This window comes from Phalangium opilio, unplaced genomic scaffold, assembly GCF_054372755.1.
Source record: "Phalangium opilio isolate 3A_F unplaced genomic scaffold, DU_Popi_V2 ptg000352l_1, whole genome shotgun sequence".
Lineage (NCBI taxonomy): Eukaryota > Metazoa > Arthropoda > Arachnida > Opiliones > Phalangiidae > Phalangium > Phalangium opilio.
The window spans coordinates 6,496,297-6,514,692 of NW_028324228.1; the positions used below are offsets into that span (position 1 = coordinate 6,496,297).

Below are 18,396 nucleotides of genomic sequence, written 5' to 3' on the forward strand. Positions count from 1 at the left end.
AACCTTTCGGTTAACAGCCGAACGCACTAAGCATTGCGACACAGAAGCTTAGAATTTAAAATGTTGTCAGGTATTGTGGAAAAACTTTGACTTTTTACGTTACTTATAAAACTACACACCTACGCTCCCGGGTGGGCTCGAACCACAAACCTTTTGGTTAACAGCCGAACGCGCTAACCATGGCGCCACAGATGCCCGGAAATTATGTGGTCGTCAGGTATTGTGGAAAAACTTTGACTTTTTAAGTTACATCTGACACCTCACAACACCGCTCCCGGGTGTGCTCGAACCACCAACCTTTCGGTTAACAGCCGAACGCGCTAACCATTGCGCCACCGAAGCCCAAAAATTAAATGGTCGTCAGGTATTGTGGAAAAACTTTGGCTTTTTACGTTACATCTGAGACCTCACTACACCGCTCCCGGATGGGCTCGAACAACCAACCTTTCGGTTAACAGCCGAACGCACTAAGCATTGCGACACAGAAGCTTAGAATTTAAAATGTTGTCAGGTATTGTGTAAAAACTTTGACTTTTTACGTTACTTATAAAACTACACACCTACGCTCCCGGGTGGGCTCGAACCACAAACCTTTTGGTTAACAGCCGAACGCGCTAACCATGGCGCCACAGATGCCCGGAAATTATTTGGTCGTCAGGTATTGTGGAAAAACTTTGACTTTTTACGTCACATCTGAGACCTCACAACACCGCTCCCGGATGGGCTCGAACCACCAACCTTTCGGTTAACGGCCGAACGCACTAAGCATTGCGCCACGGAAGCTTAGAATTTAAAATGTTGTCAAGTATGGTGGAAAAACTTTGACTTTTTATGTTACTTAAAACATTTCACACTAACGCTCCAGCGTGGGATCTAACCACCAACCTTTAGGTTAACAGCCGAACGCCCTAACCTAACCATCGCGCCACGGAAGCCTAAAAATTAAATGGCCGTCAGGTATTGTGGAAAAACATTGAATTTTACGTTACTTATAAAACATTAGAACAACCGTTCCCGGGTAGGCTTGAACCACCAACCTTTCGGTTAACAGCCGAACGCGCTAACCATTGCGCCACCGAAGCTCAAAAATTAAATGGTCGTCAGGTATTGTGGAAAAACTTTGGCTTTTTACGTTACATCTGAGACCTCACTACACCGCTCCCGGATGGGCTCGAACCACCAACCTTTCGGATTACAGCCTAACGAGCCAGCCATTACGCAACGGAAGCCTAAAAATTAAATGGTCGTCAGGTATTGTGGAAATACTTTTATATTTTGCGTTACATTGACACCTCATAACACCGCTCCCGGGTGGGCTCGAACCACCAACCTTTCAGTTAACAGCCGAACGCGCTAACCATTGCGCCACCGAAGCCCAAAAATTAAATGGTCGTCAGGTATTGTGGAAAAACTTTGGCTTTTTACGTTACATCTGAGACCTCACTACACCGCTCCCGGATGGGCTCGAACAACCAACCTTTCGGTTAACAGCCGAACGCACTAAGCATTGCGACACAGAAGCTTAGAATTTAAAATGTTGTCAGGTATTGTGGAAAAACTTTGACTTTTTACGTTACTTATAAAACTACACACCTACGCTCCCGGGTGGGCTCGAACCACAAACCTTTTGGTTAACAGCCGAACGCGCTAACCATGGCGCCACAGATGCCCGGAAATTATTTGGTCGTCAGGTATTGTGGAAAAACTTTGACTTTTTACGTCACATCTGAGACCTCACAACACCGCTCCCGGATGGGCTCGAACCACCAACCTTTCGGTTAACGGCCGAACGCACTAAGCATTGCGCCACGGAAGCTTAGAATTTACAATGTTGTCAAGTATGGTGGAAAAACTTTGACTTTTTATGTTACTTTAAACATTTCACACTAACGCTCCAGCGTGGGATCTAACCACCAACCTTTAGGTTAACAGCCGAACGCCCTAACCTAACCATCGCGCCACGGAAGCCTAAAAATTAAATGGCCGTCAGGTATTGTGGAAAAACATTGAATTTTACGTTACTTATAAAACATTAGAACAACGGTTCCCGGGTAGGCTTGAACCACCAACCTTTCGGTTAACAGCCGAACGCGCTAACCATTGCGCCACCGAAGCTCAAAAATTAAATGGTCGTCAGGTATTGTGGAAAAACTTTGGCTTTTTACGTTACATCTGAGACCTCACTACACCGCTCCCGGATGGTCTCGAACCACCAACCTTTCGGATTACAGCCTAACGAGCCAGCCATTACGCCACGGAAGCCTAAAAATTAAATGGTCGTCAAGTATTGTGGAAATACTTTTATATTTTGCGTTACATTGACACCTCATAACACCGCTCCCGGGTGGGCTCGAACCACCAACCTTTCGGTTAACAGCCGAACGCGCTAACCATTGCGCCACCGAAGCCCAAATGGTCGTCAGGTATTGTGGAAAAACTTTGGCTTTTTACGTTACATCTGAGACCTCACTACACCGCTCCCGGATGGGCTCGAACAACCAACCTTTCGGTTAACAGCCGAACGCACTAAGCATTGCGACACAGAAGCTTAGAATTTAAAATGTTGTCAGGTATTGTGGAAAAACTTTGACTTTTTACGTTACTTATAAAACTACACACCTACGCTCCCGGGTGGGCTCGAACCACAAACCTTTTGGTTAACAGCCGAACGCGCTAACCATGGCGCCACAGATGCCCGGAAATTATGTGGTCGTCAGGTATTGTGGAAAAACTTTGACTTTTTAAGTTACATCTGACACCTCACAACACCGCTCCCGGGTGTGCTCGAACCACCAACCTTTCGGTTAACAGCCGAACGCGCTAACCATTGCGCCACCGAAGCCCAAAAATTAAATGGTCGTCAGGTATTGTGGAAAAACTTTGGCTTTTTACGTTACATCTGAGACCTCACTACACCGCTCCCGGATGGGCTCGAACAACCAACCTTTCGGTTAACAGCCGAACGCACTAAGCATTGCGACACAGAAGCTTAGAATTTAAAATGTTGTCAGGTATTGTGTAAAAACTTTGACTTTTTACGTTACTTATAAAACTACACACCTACGCTCCCGGGTGGGCTCGAACCACAAACCTTTTGGTTAACAGCCGAACGCGCTAACCATGGCGCCACAGATGCCCGGAAATTATTTGGTCGTCAGGTATTGTGGAAAAACTTTGACTTTTTACGTCACATCTGAGACCTCACAACACCGCTCCCGGATGGGCTCGAACCACCAACCTTTCGGTTAACGGCCGAACGCACTAAGCATTGCGCCACGGAAGCTTAGAATTTAAAATGTTGTCAAGTATGGTGGAAAAACTTTGACTTTTTATGTTACTTAAAACATTTCACACTAACGCTCCAGCGTGGGATCTAACCACCAACCTTTAGGTTAACAGCCGAACGCCCTAACCTAACCATCGCGCCACGGAAGCCTAAAAATTAAATGGCCGTCAGGTATTGTGGAAAAACATTGAATTTTACGTTACTTATAAAACATTAGAACAACCGTTCCCGGGTAGGCTTGAACCACCAACCTTTCGGTTAACAGCCGAACGCGCTAACCATTGCGCCACCGAAGCTCAAAAATTAAATGGTCGTCAGGTATTGTGGAAAAACTTTGGCTTTTTACGTTACATCTGAGACCTCACTACACCGCTCCCGGATGGGCTCGAACCACCAACCTTTCGGATTACAGCCTAACGAGCCAGCCATTACGCAACGGAAGCCTAAAAATTAAATGGTCGTCAGGTATTGTGGAAATACTTTTATATTTTGCGTTACATTGACACCTCATAACACCGCTCCCGGGTGGGCTCGAACCACCAACCTTTCAGTTAACAGCCGAACGCGCTAACCATTGCGCCACCGAAGCCCAAAAATTAAATGGTCGTCAGGTATTGTGGAAAAACTTTGGCTTTTTACGTTACATCTGAGACCTCACTACACCGCTCCCGGATGGGCTCGAACAACCAACCTTTCGGTTAACAGCCGAACGCACTAAGCATTGCGACACAGAAGCTTAGAATTTAAAATGTTGTCAGGTATTGTGGAAAAACTTTGACTTTTTACGTTACTTATAAAACTACACACCTACGCTCCCGGGTGGGCTCGAACCACAAACCTTTTGGTTAACAGCCGAACGCGCTAACCATGGCGCCACAGATGCCCGGAAATTATTTGGTCGTCAGGTATTGTGGAAAAACTTTGACTTTTTACGTCACATCTGAGACCTCACAACACCGCTCCCGGATGGGCTCGAACCACCAACCTTTCGGTTAACGGCCGAACGCACTAAGCATTGCGCCACGGAAGCTTAGAATTTACAATGTTGTCAAGTATGGTGGAAAAACTTTGACTTTTTATGTTACTTAAAACATTTCACACTAACGCTCCAGCGTGGGATCTAACCACCAACCTTTAGGTTAACAGCCGAACGCCCTAACCTAACCATCGCGCCACGGAAGCCTAAAAATTAAATGGCCGTCAGGTATTGTGGAAAAACATTGAATTTTACGTTACTTATAAAACATTAGAACAACGGTTCCCGGGTAGGCTTGAACCACCAACCTTTCGGTTAACAGCCGAACGCGCTAACCATTGCGCCACCGAAGCTCAAAAATTAAATGGTCGTCAGGTATTGTGGAAAAACTTTGGCTTTTTACGTTACATCTGAGACCTCACTACACCGCTCCCGGATGGTCTCGAACCACCAACCTTTCGGATTACAGCCTAACGAGCCAGCCATTACGCCACGGAAGCCTAAAAATTAAATGGTCGTCAAGTATTGTGGAAATACTTTTATATTTTGCGTTACATTGACACCTCATAACACCGCTCCCGGGTGGGCTCGAACCACCAACCTTTCGGTTAACAGCCGAACGCGCTAACCATTGCGCCACCGAAGCCCAAATGGTCGTCAGGTATTGTGGAAAAACTTTGGCTTTTTACGTTACATCTGAGACCTCACTACACCGCTCCCGGATGGGCTCGAACAACCAACCTTTCGGTTAACAGCCGAACGCACTAAGCATTGCGACACAGAAGCTTAGAATTTAAAATGTTGTCAGGTATTGTGGAAAAACTTTGACTTTTTACGTTACTTATAAAACTACACACCTACGCTCCCGGGTGGGCTCGAACCACAAACCTTTTGGTTAACAGCCGAACGCGCTAACCATGGCGCCACAGATGCCCGGAAATTATGTGGTCGTCAGGTATTGTGGAAAAACTTTGACTTTTTAAGTTACATCTGACACCTCACAACACCGCTCCCGGGTGTGCTCGAACCACCAACCTTTCGGTTAACAGCCGAACGCGCTAACCATTGCGCCACCGAAGCCCAAAAATTAAATGGTCGTCAGGTATTGTGGAAAAACTTTGGCTTTTTACGTTACATCTGAGACCTCACTACACCGCTCCCGGATGGGCTCGAACAACCAACCTTTCGGTTAACAGCCGAACGCACTAAGCATTGCGACACAGAAGCTTAGAATTTAAAATGTTGTCAGGTATTGTGTAAAAACTTTGACTTTTTACGTTACTTATAAAACTACACACCTACGCTCCCGGGTGGGCTCGAACCACAAACCTTTTGGTTAACAGCCGAACGCGCTAACCATGGCGCCACAGATGCCCGGAAATTATTTGGTCGTCAGGTATTGTGGAAAAACTTTGACTTTTTACGTCACATCTGAGACCTCACAACACCGCTCCCGGATGGGCTCGAACCACCAACCTTTCGGTTAACGGCCGAACGCACTAAGCATTGCGCCACGGAAGCTTAGAATTTAAAATGTTGTCAAGTATGGTGGAAAAACTTTGACTTTTTATGTTACTTAAAACATTTCACACTAACGCTCCAGCGTGGGATCTAACCACCAACCTTTAGGTTAACAGCCGAACGCCCTAACCTAACCATCGCGCCACGGAAGCCTAAAAATTAAATGGCCGTCAGGTATTGTGGAAAAACATTGAATTTTACGTTACTTATAAAACATTAGAACAACCGTTCCCGGGTAGGCTTGAACCACCAACCTTTCGGTTAACAGCCGAACGCGCTAACCATTGCGCCACCGAAGGCCAAAAATTAAATGGTCGTCAGGTATTGTGGAAAAACTTTGGCTTTTTACGTTACATCTGAGACCTCACAACACCGCTCCCGGATGGGCTCGAACCACCAACCTTTCGGTTAACGGCCGAACGCACTAAGCATTGCGCCACGGAAGCTTAGCATTTAAAATGTTGTCAAGTATGGTGGAAAAACATTGACTTTTTACGTTACTTATAAAACATTACACAACCGTTCCCGGGTGGGCTTGAACCACCAACCTTTCGGTTAACAGTCGAACGCGCTAAGCATTGCGACACAGAAGCCTAAAAATTAAATGGTCGTCAGGTATTGTGGAAATACTTTTATATTTTGCGTTACATTGCCACCTCATAACACCGCTACCGGGTGGGCTCGAACCACCAACCTTTCGGTTAACAGCCGAACGCGCTAACCTTTGCGCCACCGAAGCCCAAAAATTAAATGGTCGTCAGGTATTGTGGAAAAACTTTGGCTTTTTACGTTACATCTGAGACCTCACTACACCGCTCCCGGATGGGCTCGAACAACCAACCTTTCGGTTAACAGCCGAACGCGCTAACCATTGCGCCACCGAAGGCCAAAAATTAAATGGTCGTCAGGTATTGTGGAAAAACTTTGGCTTTTTACGTTACATCTGAGACCTTACAACACCGCTCCCGGATGGGCTCGAACCACCAACCTTTCGGTTAACAGCCGAACGCGCTAACCATTACGCCACCGAAGGCCAAAAATTAAATGGTCGTCAGGTATTGTGGAAAAACTTTGGCTTTTTACGTTACATCTAATACCTCACAACACCGCTCCCGGATGGGCTCGAACCACCAATCTTTCGGTTAACAGCCGAACGCACTATGCATTGCGACACAGAAGCTTAGAATTTAAAATGTTGTCAGGTATTGTGGAAAAACTTTGACATTTTACGTTACTTATCAAACTACACACCTACGCTCCCGGGTGGGCTCGAACCACCAACCTTTCGGTTAACGGCCGAACGCACTAAGCATTGCGCCACGGAAGCTTAGAATTTAAAATGTTGTCAAGTATGGTGGAAAAACTTTGACTTTTTATGTTACTTAAAACATTTCACACTAACGCTCCAGCGTGGGATCTAACCACCAACCTTTCGGTAAACAGCCGAACGCCCTAACCTAACCATCGCGCCACGGAAGCCTATAAATTTAATGGCCGACAGGTATTGTGGAAAAACATTGACTTTTTACGTTACTTATAAAACATTAGATCAACCGTTCTCGGGTGGGCTTGAACCACCAACCTTTCGGTTAACAGCCGAACGCGCTAACCATTGCGCCACCGAAGCCCAAAAATTAAATGGTCGTCAGGTATTGTGGAAAAACTTTGGCTTTTTACGTTACATCTGAGACCTCACTACACCGCTCCCGGATGGGCTCGAACCACCAACCTTTCGGATTACAGCCGAACGAGCCAGCCATTGCACCACCGAAGCCCAAAAATTAAATGGTCGTCAGGTATTGTGAAAAAACTTTGGCTTTTTACGTTACATCTGAGACCTCACAACACCTCTCCCGGATGGGCTCGAACCACCAACCTTTCGTTTAACGGCCGAACGCACTAAGCATTGCGCCACGGAAGCTTAAAATTTAAAATGTTGTCAAGTATGGTGAAAAAACTTTGACTTTTTATGTTACTTAAAACATTACACAACCGTTCCCGGGTGGGCTTTAACCACCAACTTTTCGGTTAACAGCCGAACGCGCAAGCCATTACGCCACGGAAGCTAGGAATTTAATTTGATGTCAGGTATTCTAGAAAAACTCTGACTTTTTACGTTACATCTGAGACCTTACTACACCGCTCCCGGATGGGCTCGAACCACCAACCTTTCGGTTAACAGCCGAACGCGCTAGCCATTGCGCAACGGAAGCCCAAAAATTAAATGGTCTTCAGGTATTGTGGAAAAACTTTGATTTTAACGTCACATCTGAGACCTCACAACACCGCTCCCGGATTAGCTCGAACCACCAACCAATCGGTTAACGGCCGAACGCACTAAGCATTGCGCCATGGAAGCATATAATTTAAAATGTTGTCAAGTATGGTGGAAAAACTTTGACTTTTTATGTTACTTAAAACATTTCACACTAACTCTCCGGCGTGGGATCTAACCACCAACCTTTCGGTTAACAGCCGAACGCCAAAACCTAACCATCGCGCCACAGAAGCCTAAAAATTAAATGGCCGTCAGGTATTGTGGAAAAACATTGGCTTTTTACGTTACATCTGAGACCTCACTACACCGTTCCCGGATGGGCTCGAACCACCAACCTTTCGGATTACAGCCGAACGAGCCAGCCATTACGCCACGGAAGCCTAAAAATTAAATGGTCGTCAGGTATTGTGGAAATACTTTTATATTTTGCGTAACATCTGACACCTCACAACACCGCTCCCGGGTGGGCTCGAACCACCAACCTTTCGGTTAACAGCCGAACGCGCTAACCATTGCGCCACCGAAGCTTATAATTTAAAATGTTGTCAAGTATGGTGGAAAAACTTTGACTTTTTATGTTACTTATAACACTTCACACTAACGCTCCAGCGTGGGCTCTAACCACCAACCTTTCGGTTAACAGCCGAAAGCGCTAACCATTGCGCAACGGAAGCCCAAAAATTAAATGGTCTTCAGGTATTGTGGAAAAACTTTGACTTTTTACGTCACATCTGAGACCTCACAACACCGCTCCCGGATGGGCTCGAACCACCACCCTATCGGTTAACGGCTGAACGCACTAAGCATTGCGCCACGGAAGCTTAGAATTAAAAATGTTGTCAAGTATGGTGGAAAAACTTTGACTTTTTATGTTACTTAAAACATTTCACACTAACTCTCGAGCGTGGGATCTAACCACCAACCTTTCGGTTAACAGCCAAACGCCCTAGCCTAACCATCGCGCCACAGAATCCTAAAAATTAAATGGCCGTCAGGTATTGTGGGAAAACTTTGGCTTTTTACTTTACATCTGAGACCTCACTACACCGTTCCCGGATGGGCTCGAACCACCAACCTTTCGGATTACAGCCGAACGAGCCAGCCATAACGCCACGGAAGCCTAAAAATTAAATGGTCGTCAGGTATTGTGGAAATACTTTTATATTTTGCGTTACATCTGACAACTCATAACACCGCTCCCGGGTGGGTTCGAACCACCAACCTTTCGGTTAACAGCCGAACGCGCTAACCATTGCGCCACCGAACCCCAAAAATTAAATGGTCGTCAGGTATTGTGGAAAAACTTTGACTGTTTACGTTACATCTGAGACCTCACAACACCGCTCCCGGATGGGCTCGAACCACCAACCTTTCGTTTAACGGCCGAACGCACTAAGCTTTGCGCCACGGAAGCTTATAATTTAAAATGTTGTCAAGTATGGTGGAAAAACTTTGACTTTTTATGTTACTAAAAACATGTCACACTAACGCTCCAGCGTGGGATCTAACCACCAACCTCTCGGTTAACAGCCGAACGCCCTAACCTAACCATCGCGGCACAGAAGCCTAAAAATTAAATGGCCGTCAGGTATTGTGGAAAAACTTTGACTTTTTAAGTTACATCTGACACCTCACAACACCGCTCCCGGGTGGGCTCGAACCACCAACCTTTCGGTTAACAGCCGAACGCGCTAACCATTGCGCCACCGAAGCTTATAATTTAAAATGTTGTCAAGTATGGTGGAAAAACTTTGACTTTTTATGTTACTTATAACACTTCACACTAACGCTCCAGCGTGGGCTCTAACCACCAACCTTTCGGTTAACAGCCGAACGCGCTAACCATTGCGCAACGGAAGCCCAAAAATTAAATGGTCTTCAGGTATTGTGGAAAAACTCTGAATTTTACGTTACATCTAACACCTCACAACACAGCTCCCGGATGGGCTCGAACCACCAACCTTTCGGTTAACAGCCGACGGCGTTAACTATTGCGCAACGGAAGCCCAAAGATTAAATGTTCGTCAGGTATTGTGGAAAAACTTTGGATTTTTACGTTACATGTGAGAGTTCACAACACCGCTCCCGGGTGGGCTCGAACCACCAACCTTTCGGTTAACAGCCGAACGCGCTAACCATTGCGCCACAGAAGCACAAAGATTAAATGTTCGTCAGGTATTTTTAAAAAACTCTGGATTTTTACGTTACATGTGAGATCTCACAACACCGCTCCCGGGTGGGCTCGAACCACCAACCTTTCGGTTAACAGCCGAACGCGCTAACCATTGCGCCACGGAAGCCCAAAGATTAAATGTTCGTCAGGTATTGTGGAAAAACTTTGACTTTTTGCGTCACATCTGAGACTTCACAACACCGCTCCCGGATGGTCTCGAACCACAAACCTTTTGAACAAAAGCTGAACGCTCTAACCATTGCGCCACGGAAGACCAAAAATTAAATGTTCGTCAGTTATTTTTAAAAAACTCTGAATTTTACGTTACATCTAAGACCTCACAACACCGCTCCCGGATGGGCTCGAACCACCAACCTTTCGGTTAACAGCCGACGGCGTTAACCATTGTGCAACGGAAGCCCAAAGATTAAATGTTCGTCAGGTATTGTGGAAAAACTTTGACTTTTTACGTCACATCTGAGACTTCACAACACCGCTCCCGGATGGGCTCGAACCACAAACCTTTTGAATAACATCTGAACGCTCTAACCATTGCGCCACGGAAGACCAAAAATTAAATGTTCGTCAGTTATTTTTAAAAAACTCTGAATTTTACCTTACATCTAAGACCTCACAACACAGCTCCCGGATGGGCTCGAACCACCAACCTTTCGGTTAACAGCCGACGGCGTTAACAATTGCGCAACGGAAGCCCAAAGATTAAATGTTCGTCAGGTATTGTGGAAAAACTTTGGATTTTTAGGTTACATGTGAGATTTCACAACACCGCCCCCTGTGGGCTCGAACCACCAACCTTTCGGTTAACAGCCGAACGCGCTAACCATTGCTTCACGGAAGCCCAAAAATTAAATGTTCGTCAGGTATTGTAGAAAAACTTTGGCTTTTTACATTACATGTGAGAGCTCACAACACCGCTCCCGGGTGGGCTCGAACCACCAACCTTTCGGTTAACAGCCGAACGCGCTAACCATTGCGCCACGGAAGCCCTAAGATTAAATGTTCGTCAGGTATTTTTAAAAAACTCTGAATTTTACGTTACATCTAAGACCTCACATTACCGCTCCCGGATGGGCTCGAACCACCAACCTTTTGGCTAACAGCCGAACGCGCTAACCATTGCGCCACGGAAGCCCAAAAATTAAATGTTCGTCAGTTATTTTTAAAAAACTCTGAATTTTACGTTACATCTAAGACCTCACAACACCGCTCCCGGATGGGCTCGAACCACCACCTTTCGGTTAACAGCCGACAGCGTTAACCATTGCGCAACGGAAGCCCATCTATTAAATGTTCGTCAGGTATTGTGGAAAAACTTTGGATTTTTACGTTACATGTGAGATTTCACAACACCGCTCCCGGTTGGGCTCGAACCACCAACCTTTCGGTTAACAGCCGAACGCGCTAACCATTGCGCCACGGAAGCCCAAAAATTAAATGTTCGTCAGGTATTGTGGAAAAACATTGGCTTTTTACGTTACGTCTGAGACCTCACTACACCGTTCCCGGATGGGCTCGAACCACCAACCTTTCGGATTACAGCCGAACGAGCCAGCCATTACGCCACGGAAGCCTAAAAATGAAATGGTCGTCAGGTATTGTGGAAAAACTTTTATATTTTGCGTTACATCTGACACCTCATAACACCGCTCCCGGGTGGGCTCGAACCACCAACCTTTCGGTTAACAGCCGAACGCGCTAACCATTGCGCCACGGAAGACCAAAAATTAAATGTTCGTCAGTTATTTTTAAAAAACTCTGAATTTTACCTTACATCTAAGACCTCACAACACAGCTCCCGGATGGGCTCGAACCACCAACCTTTCGGTTAACAGCCGACGGCGTTAACCATTGCGCAATGGAAGCCCAAAGATTAAATGTTCGTCAGGTATTGTGGAAAAACTTTGGATTTTTAGGTTACATGTGAGATTTCACAACACCGCTCCCGGGTGGGCTCGAACCACCAACCTTTCGGTTAACAGCCGAACGCGCTAACCATTGTGCAACGGAAGCCCAAAAATTAAATGTTCGTCAGGTATTGTAGAAAAACTTTGGCTTTTTACAATACATGTGATAGCTCACAACAACGCTCCCGGGTGGGCTCGAACCACCAACCTTTCGGTTAACAGCCGAACGCGCTAACCATTGCGCCACGGAAGCCCAAAGATTAAATGTTCGTCAGGTATTTTTAAAAAAACTCTGGATTTTTACGTTACATGTGAGATCTCACAACACCGCTCCCGGGTGGGCTCGAACCACCAACCTTTCGGTTAACAGCCGACGGCGTTAACCATTGTGCAACGGAAGCCCAAAGATTAAATGTTCGTCAGGTATTGTGGAAAAACTTTGGATTTTTACGTTACATGTGAGATCTCACAACACCGCTCTCGGGTGGGCTCGAACCACCAACCTTTCGGTTAACAGCCGAACGCGCTAACCATTGCGCCACGGAAGCCCAAAGATTAAATGTTCGTCAGGTATTGTGGAAAAACTTTGACTTTTTACGTCACATCTGAGACTTCACAACACCGCTCCCGGATGGGCTCGAACCACAAACCTTTTGAATAACATCTGAACGCTCTAACCATTGCGCCACGGAAGACCAAAAATTAAATGTTCGTCAGTTATTTTTAAAAAACTCTGAATTTTACCTTACATCTAAGACCTCACAACACAGCTCCCGGACGGGCTCGAACCACCAACCTTTCGGTTAACAGCCGACGGCGTTAACCATTGCGCAACGGAAGCCCAAAAATTAAATGTTCGTCGGGTATTGTGGAAAAACTTTGGATTTTTAGGTTACATGTGAGATTTCACAACACCGCTCCCGGATGGGCTCGAACCACCAACCTTTCGGTTAACAGCCGAACGCGCTAACCATTGCGCCACGGAAGACCAAAAATTAAATGTTCGTCAGTTATTTTTAAAAAACTCTGAATTTTACCTTACATCTAAGACCTCACAACACAGCTCCCGGATGGGCTCGAACCACCAACCTTTCGGTTAACAGCCGACGGCGTTAACCATTGCGCAACGGAAGCCCAAAAATTAAATGTTCGTCGGGTATTGTGGAAAAACTTTGGATTTTTAGGTTACATGTGAGATTTCACAACACCGCTCCCGGATGGGCTCGAACCACCAACCTTTCGGTTAACAGCCGAACGCGCTAACCATTGCTTCACGGAAGCCCAAAAATTAAATGTTCGTCAGGTATTGTAGAAAAACTTTGACTTTTTACGTCACATCTGAGACCTCACAACACCGCTCACGGATGGGCTCGAACCACCAACCTTTCGGTTAACAGCCGAACGCGCTAACCATTGCGCCACGGAAGCCCAAAAATTAAATGGTCGTCGGGTATTGTGGAAACACTTTGGCTTTTTACATTACATGTGAGAGCTCACAACAACGCTCCCGGGTGGGCTCGAACCACCAACCTTTCGGTTAACAGCCGAACGCGCTAACCATTGCGCCACGGAAGCCCTAAGATTAAATGTTCGTCAGGTATTTTTAAAAAACTCTGAATTTTACGTTACATCTAAGACCTCACTTTACCGCTCCCGGATGGGCTCGAACCACCAACCTTTTGGTTAACAGCCGAACGCGCTAACCATTGCGCCACGGAAGTCCAAAAATTAAATGTTCGTCAGTTATTTTTAAAAAACTCTGAATTTTACGTTACATCTAAGACCTCACAACACAGCTCCCGGATGGGCTCGAACCACCAACCTTTCGGTTAACAGCCGACGGCGTTAACCATTGCTTCACGGAAGCCCAAAAATTAAATGTTCGTCAGGTATTGTAGAAAAACTTTGACTTTTTACGTTACATGTGAGATTTCACAACACCGCTCACGGATGGGCTCGAACCACCAACCTTTCGGTTAACAGCCGAACGCGCTAACCATTGCGCCACGGAAGCCCAAAAATTAAATGGTCGTCGGGTATTGTGGAAACACTTTGGCTTTTTACATTACATGTGAGAGCTCACAACAACGCTCCCGGGTGGGCTCGAACCACCAACCTTTCGGTTAACAGCCGAACGCGCTAACCATTGCGCCACGGAAGCCCTAAGATTAAATGTTCGTCAGGTATTTTTAAAAAACTCTGAATTTTACGTTACATCTAAGACCTCACAACACCGCTCCCGGATGGGCTCGAACCACCAACCTTTCGGTTAACAGCCGACGGCGTTAACCATTGTGCAACGGAAGCCCAAAGATTAAATGTTCGTCAGGTATTTTTAAAAAACTCTGAATTTTACGTTACATCTAAGACCTCACAACACCGCTCCCGGATGGGCTCGAACCACCAACCTATCGGTTAACAGCCGACGGCGTTAACCATTGCGCCACGGAAGCCCAAAAATTAAATGGTCGTCGGGTATTGTGGAAACACTTTGGCTTTTTACATTACATGTGAGAGCTCACAACAACGCTCCCGGGTGGGCTCGAACCACCAACCTTTCGGTTAACAGCCGAACGCGCTAACCATTGCGCCACGGAAGCCCTAAGATTAAATGTTCGTCAGGTATTTTTAAAAAACTCTGAATTTTACGTTACATCTAAGACCTCACATTACCGCTCCCGGATGGGCTCGAACCACCAACCTTTCGGTTAACAGCCGACAGCGTTAACCATTGCGCAACGGAAGCCCAACGATTAAATGTTCGTCAGGTATTGTGGAAAAACTTTGGATTTTTACGTTACATGTGAGATTTCACAACACCGCTCCCGGGTGGGCTCGAACCACCAACCTTTCGGTTAACAGCCGAACGCGCTAACCATTGCGCCACGGAAGCCCAAAAATTAAATGTTCGTCAGGTATTCTGGAAAAAGTTTGACTTTTTACGTCACATCTGAGACCTCACAACACCGCTCACGGATGGGCTCGAACCACCAACCTTTCGGTTAACAGCCGAACGCGCTAACCGTTGCGCCACGGAAGCCCAAAGATTAAATGTTCGTCAGGTATTTTTAAAAAACTCTGGATTTTTACGTTACATGTGAGATCTCACAACACCGCTCCCGGGTGGGCTCGAACCACCAACCTTTCGGTTAACAGCCGAACGCGCTAACCATTGCGCCACGGAAGCCCAAAGATTAAATGTTCGTCAGGTATTGTGGAAAAACTTTGACTTTTTGCGTCACATCTGAGACTTCACAACACCGCTCCCGGATGGGCTCGAACCACAAACCTTTTGAATAACAGCTGAACGCTCTAACCATTGCGCCACGGAAGACCAAAAATTAAATGTTCGTCAGTTATTTTTAAAAAACTCTGAATTTTACGTTACATCTAAGACCTCACAACACCGCTCCCGGATGGGCTCGAACCACCAACCTTTCGGTTAACAGCCGACGGCGTTAACCATTGTGCAACGGAAGCCCAAAGATTAAATGTTCGTCAGGTATTTTTAAAAAACTCTGGATTTTTACGTTACATGTGAGATCTCACAACACCGCTCCCGGGTGGGCTCGAACCACCAACCTTTCGGTTAACAGCCGAACGCGCTAACCATTGCGCCACGGAAGCCCAAAGATTAAATGTTCGTCAGGTATTGTGGAAAAACTTTGACTTTTTGCGTCACATCTGAGTTTCACAACACCGCTCCCGGATAGGCTCGAACCACAAACCTTTTGAATAACAGCTGAACGCTCTAACCATTGCGCCACGGAAGACCAAAAATTAAATGTTCGTCAGTTATTTTTAAAAAACTCTGAATTTTACGTTACATCTAAGACCTCACAACACCGCTCCCGGATGGGCTCGAACCACTAACCTTTCGGTTAACAGCCGAACGCGCTAACCATTGCGCCACGGAAGCCCAAAGATTAAATGTTCGTCAGGTATTGTGGAAAAACTTTGACTTTTACGTCACATCTGAGACTTCACAACACCGCTCCCGGATGGGCTCGAACCACAAACCTTTTGAATAACATCTGAACGCTCTAACCATTGCGCCACGGAAGACCAAAAATTAAATGTTCGTCAGTTATTTTTAAAAAACTCCGAATTTTACGTTACATCTAAGACCTCACAACACCGCTCCCGGATGGGCTCGAACCACCAACCTTTCGGTTAACAGCCGACGGCGTTAACCATTGTGCAACGGAAGCCCAAAGATTAAATGTTCGTCAGGTATTTTTAAAAAACTCTGGATTTTTACGTTACATGTGAGATATCACAACACCGCTCCCGGGTGGGCTCGAACCACCAACCTTTCGGTTAACAGCCGAACGCGCTAACCATTGCTTCACGGAAGCCCAAAAATTAAATGTTCGTCAGGTATTGTAGAAAAACTTTGACTTTTTACGTCACATCTGAGACCTCACAACACCGCTCACGGATGGGCTCGAACCACCAACCTTTCGGTTAACAGCCGAACGCGCTAACCATTGCGCCACGGAAGCCCAAAAATTAAATGGTCGTCGGGTATTGTGGAAACACTTTGGCTTTTTACATTACATGTGAGAGCTCACAACAACGCTCCCGGGTGGGCTCGAACCACCAACCTTTCGGTTAACAGCCGAACGCGCTAACCATTGCGCCACGGAAGCCCAAAGATTAAATGTTCGTCAGGTATTGTGGAAAAACTTTGACTTTTACGTCACATCTGAGACTTCACAACACCGCTCCCGGATGGGCTCGAACCACAAACCTTTTGAATAACATCTGAACGCTCTAACCATTGCGCCACGGAAGACCAAAAATTAAATGTTCGTCAGTTATTTTTAAAAAACTCCGAATTTTACGTTACATCTAAGACCTCACAACACCGCTCCCGGATGGGCTCGAACCACCAACCTTTCGGTTAACAGCCGACGGCGTTAACCATTGTGCAACGGAAGCCCAAAGATTAAATGTTCGTCAGGTATTTTTAAAAAACTCTGGATTTTTACGTTACATGTGAGATATCACAACACCGCTCCCGGGTGGGCTCGAACCACCAACCTTTCGGTTAACAGCCGAACGCGCTAACCATTGCTTCACGGAAGCCCAAAAATTAAATGTTCGTCAGGTATTGTAGAAAAACTTTGACTTTTTACGTCACATCTGAGACCTCACAACACCGCTCACGGATGGGCTCGAACCACCAACCTTTCGGTTAACAGCCGAACGCGCTAACCATTGCGCCACGGAAGCCCAAAAATTAAATGGTCGTCGGGTATTGTGGAAACACTTTGGCTTTTTACATTACATGTGAGAGCTCACAACAACGCTCCCGGGTGGGCTCGAACCACCAACCTTTCGGTTAACAGCCGAACGCGCTAACCATTGCGCCACGGAAGCCCTAAGATTAAATGTTCGTCAGGTATTTTTAAAAAACTCTGAATTTTACGTTACATCTAAGACCTCACTTTACCGCTCCCGGATGGGCTCGAACCACCAACCTTTTGGTTAACAGCCGAACGCGCTAACCATTGCGCCACGGAAGTCCAAAAATTAAATGTTCGTCAGTTATTTTTAAAAAACTCTGAATTTTAGGTTACATCTAAGACCTCACAACACAGCTCCCGGATGGGCTCGAACCACCAACCTTTCGGTTAACAGCCGACGGCGTTAACCATTGCTTCACGGAAGCCCAAAAATTAAATGTTCGTCAGGTATTGTAGAAAAACTTTGACTTTTTACGTTACATGTGAGATTTCACAACACCGCTCACGGATGGGCTCGAACCACCAACCTTTCGGTTAACAGCCGAACGCGCTAACCATTGCGCCACGGAAGCCCAAAAATTAAATGGTCGTCGGGTATTGTGGAAACACTTTGGCTTTTTACATTACATGTGAGAGCTCACAACAACGCTCCCGGGTGGGCTCGAACCACCAACCTTTCGGTTAACAGCCGAACGCGCTAACCATTGCGCCACGGAAGCCCTAAGATTAAATGTTCGTCAGGTATTTTTAAAAAACTCTGAATTTTACGTTACATCTAAGACCTCACATTACCGCTCCCGGATGGGCTCGAACCACCAACCTTTTGGTTAACAGCCGAACGCGCTAACCATTGCGCCCCGGAAGTCCAAAAATTAAATGTTCGTCAGTTATTTTTAAAAAACTCTGAATTTTACGTTACATCTAAGACCTCACATTACCGCTCCCGGATGGGCTCGAACCACCAACCTTTTGGTTAACAGCCGAA

General features: G+C 46.0%; 12 non-coding genes across 12 annotated transcripts; all 12 read right to left on the reverse strand.

The window, feature by feature from the left end:
- Positions 1-10,288: 10,288 nt before the first annotated feature.
- On the reverse strand, positions 10,289-10,361 carry TRNAN-GUU (transfer RNA asparagine (anticodon GUU)). The gene has a single exon. It is a non-coding gene; the product is annotated as a tRNA-Asn (tRNA).
- An 806-nt stretch (positions 10,362-11,167) lies between these two features.
- TRNAN-GUU (transfer RNA asparagine (anticodon GUU)) lies at positions 11,168-11,240 on the reverse strand. The gene has a single exon. It is a non-coding gene; the product is annotated as a tRNA-Asn (tRNA).
- Positions 11,241-12,339: 1,099 nt separating this feature from the next.
- TRNAN-GUU (transfer RNA asparagine (anticodon GUU)) lies at positions 12,340-12,412 on the reverse strand. The gene has a single exon. It is a non-coding gene; the product is annotated as a tRNA-Asn (tRNA).
- A 1,249-nt stretch (positions 12,413-13,661) lies between these two features.
- TRNAN-GUU (transfer RNA asparagine (anticodon GUU)) lies at positions 13,662-13,734 on the reverse strand. The gene has a single exon. It is a non-coding gene; the product is annotated as a tRNA-Asn (tRNA).
- Positions 13,735-14,247: 513 nt separating this feature from the next.
- TRNAN-GUU (transfer RNA asparagine (anticodon GUU)) lies at positions 14,248-14,320 on the reverse strand. The gene has a single exon. It is a non-coding gene; the product is annotated as a tRNA-Asn (tRNA).
- A 366-nt stretch (positions 14,321-14,686) lies between these two features.
- On the reverse strand, positions 14,687-14,759 carry TRNAN-GUU (transfer RNA asparagine (anticodon GUU)). The gene has a single exon. It is a non-coding gene; the product is annotated as a tRNA-Asn (tRNA).
- Positions 14,760-14,979: 220 nt separating this feature from the next.
- TRNAN-GUU (transfer RNA asparagine (anticodon GUU)) lies at positions 14,980-15,052 on the reverse strand. Its single transcript has one exon. It is a non-coding gene; the product is annotated as a tRNA-Asn (tRNA).
- Positions 15,053-15,273: 221 nt separating this feature from the next.
- TRNAN-GUU (transfer RNA asparagine (anticodon GUU)) lies at positions 15,274-15,346 on the reverse strand. The gene has a single exon. It is a non-coding gene; the product is annotated as a tRNA-Asn (tRNA).
- A 367-nt stretch (positions 15,347-15,713) lies between these two features.
- Positions 15,714-15,786, reverse strand: TRNAN-GUU (transfer RNA asparagine (anticodon GUU)). Its single transcript has one exon. It is a non-coding gene; the product is annotated as a tRNA-Asn (tRNA).
- Positions 15,787-16,738: 952 nt separating this feature from the next.
- Positions 16,739-16,811, reverse strand: TRNAN-GUU (transfer RNA asparagine (anticodon GUU)). The gene has a single exon. It is a non-coding gene; the product is annotated as a tRNA-Asn (tRNA).
- Positions 16,812-17,471: 660 nt separating this feature from the next.
- On the reverse strand, positions 17,472-17,544 carry TRNAN-GUU (transfer RNA asparagine (anticodon GUU)). The gene has a single exon. It is a non-coding gene; the product is annotated as a tRNA-Asn (tRNA).
- Positions 17,545-18,057: 513 nt separating this feature from the next.
- On the reverse strand, positions 18,058-18,130 carry TRNAN-GUU (transfer RNA asparagine (anticodon GUU)). The gene has a single exon. It is a non-coding gene; the product is annotated as a tRNA-Asn (tRNA).
- Positions 18,131-18,396: the final 266 nt, after the last annotated feature.